The sequence below is a fragment of the Carlito syrichta genome, unplaced genomic scaffold (assembly GCF_000164805.1).
Source record: "Carlito syrichta isolate Samal-C Ts95f unplaced genomic scaffold, Tarsius_syrichta-2.0.1 Scaffold151160, whole genome shotgun sequence".
NCBI lineage: Eukaryota > Metazoa > Chordata > Mammalia > Primates > Tarsiidae > Carlito > Carlito syrichta.
This window is the reverse complement of record NW_007095256.1, coordinates 86,345-88,727: the sequence shown is the minus strand read 5'-3', so window position 1 is coordinate 88,727 and position 2,383 is coordinate 86,345. Positions and strand designations below refer to the sequence as shown.

Sequence of the window (2,383 nt, the reverse complement as noted above, 5' to 3'; positions counted from 1 at the left end):
CCCCCCGCCCCGCCCCGCCCCGCCATCCACAGCCGAAGGGTCCCGTCCCTCGACGGAAAACCGAAGGCTTAGCCCCCGCCACCCCTCCCTGCCTCTCTAGATGGAGCCTGAGGTTTGAATAAGCCCGGAGTACCTGTGCGGGGTGCTATGCTCTGCCTCAAACGCAACGTAGGAAATCCTGCACTTGACTATGCAAGCGCTTGCCGCTAGCCGCATCCTTCCAACGCCCCCCACGCAGGCCCCGAAATGGCCAACTCTTCACCGAGGGGGCGTCCCATTGTTGCCTTCTCTCGGCCCGCCCCCTCGCCTGGCTCAATCCCTTTACCCCAGGAAAAACCTGTGCCTGCCCTCAGACCTGGCCCCGCGGCTGGGAGTCAAAACCGACCCCCGAGCCACGCGGCTGAAGCACGTTTTTACACCTGCTCGGCCGCTTGATTACGAGAACACCTGTCGTGTTTTGTTTGGTTTGTTTCCCTTTCCCATCGCAAAGGCTTCCCCTACATTTAAAAGCATCACTTGTCATACCTACCTGAAATCGCAGGAGGACAGAGAATGGAACTGAGCAGTGGGCGACTAAGTCGCCGCAAGAACGTGACCGAGGTTACAGCTTCAAGGGCATGATGCGGGTTTGATGCAGCAAGGTCCGCTAAGGGCGCCCGGCGTTCCCCGCCCCCACGCGACGGGCGGGGCGGGGAGGGGGGAAGGGAGGCAAATTTGCCCTCTTGGGCGAAGTCACATCGGCATGGTGAAGTAGGGGGGCTCAACCAAGGTCAAAATGGAGACAGGCCATCCCTCAATCTGGGGGACTCAGTCAGGGGGCACTGGAAATAGCTAATTGATTCTATATCAGCATTTCTGTCACCCCAAATCCGATTTACAATTAAATGACCTTAATTGACTTTGTACGGGTTCCTGGGAAAACCGCTCAAAGCGCCTGCGCCTCTTTGACCTCCTCTAAACAGTTAATCATAATGTTTCCATCCCAGGCGCACGCGATTGCTAAGAATGCCTGTTTCTAAACGTTAGGCAAAAATGGGCCTACCTAATTTGTCAACCCAAGCCTAAAATGCCCTACGCCCTACTTCCTGAAGCTGACTTCTTGAAGTTATTGGGGACCTCTCAACAGAGTTCCCCAAGTCTTCCAAACCACTTCTCCCTACAATCGTGGGGTTTTCACGCAGAGCGCCAGAACAGGTTAGCTTTATGAAGAGGGAGTTGCCAAAGCACTTGGTTAAAAGAGGGAATGGGAAAGCAGAAGTGCCTGCTGTAAGACAGAATCGGGGAATGACCGCAACAACTAAGGGAGATGGTCGTTTTTAAAAATAATTTAACCCCATAAAAGGCAACTTTGAAACTCAACATTTTATTTTCTGCGGATTTAACTGTTCAAATTCTGAGAAATCTGACAGATGTCCCATTAAGAAGCCATTTTATAAGGAAGTCTTACAGGCCCAGACAGATCCCCTACGCTTCCCTTCCCCAAAACACGATCACTTTTTTCCCTGACCTTTAGGGACTGATTTTCAATGAAGAAAATAATTTCTTAGGTTATTATTGTCTGCTCTGTGCTTTTTTTTTTTTTTTTTCATTTTAAGGTTGCAGTTAATAGTGTAGGCCTAGAATACAAAACATTCATCTCCCTCCCACCCCTACCATCCAGAGGATGGGTATAATAAACAGAGTCGTCGAGACGGGCTGAAGGTTTAGAACCTTAACCAACAGGCGTGTTGGCCCACGAGTGGGGGAGGGGACAGAATCCGTGCATTTCCAGACGTACAGAAGCATCCATCCCCGTCCAGCCGTGTTCAGAGTAAACACTAAACGGTTGGCTACGTCTCTCACCCTCGCAGTCATAAAGCCAGACCCACAGCGGGTAATCACGAGAGAAAACACCCAGTCTCGACGTCCGTTGTGCTAACTGATATACTTGAAAAATGGAAAACGGGGAAGGTATCCAACCTCCAAATCGCCACAGTTGTGGAGCTCTGTATTAATTCTTTACAGACGTGAAATAGGTGGATACGTGGCAACGTGCTGGGCATAAATTAAGCAACAATGGCCACGCGAGGTCCTGTCCGCCGCGGAGCACCCGTGGTGGGCACTGCCACTTTGCCATCCCCGGCCCCCACCGCCCTTGGCGGAGTCCAGTCCGGGGAGGCTGGCGCTGCGTTGGCTTCTCGAACCCAGAGCGGCTGGGATGGAGAGCGGCCAGACACGAACCCCAGCCGGCTCCGTCCCTCGCCCCCATCCTCTGCCTCCCGAGCACCACACGGGCGCACTCACGCACACACTCGCCGCACCCCCTCGCGCCCATCGTTTAAACTTCTCTTCGGCAAAGCCGGCACCTCGTTCCACCACCAGCAGCAGCCCACCCGCCCTCCCC

At 53.6% G+C, this 2,383-nt stretch overlaps 1 protein-coding gene across 15 annotated transcripts in view; it reads right to left on the bottom strand.

Annotated features, from left to right (window-relative positions):
• ELAVL2 (ELAV like RNA binding protein 2) overlaps positions 1 to 2,383 on the bottom strand; it is a 167,288-nt gene that overhangs the window by 138,231 nt on the left and 26,674 nt on the right. Inside the window, exon 1 of one of the 15 annotated variants that reach the window (XM_021708842.1) lies at positions 134 to 323. The exons of the other annotated variants lie outside the window; for them this stretch is intronic. The gene's annotated coding sequence lies outside the window, so the exon portion shown is untranslated. Of the gene's footprint in view, positions 1 to 133; positions 324 to 2,383 lie in introns of those variants that run through there. 15 annotated transcript variants of the gene reach the window in all.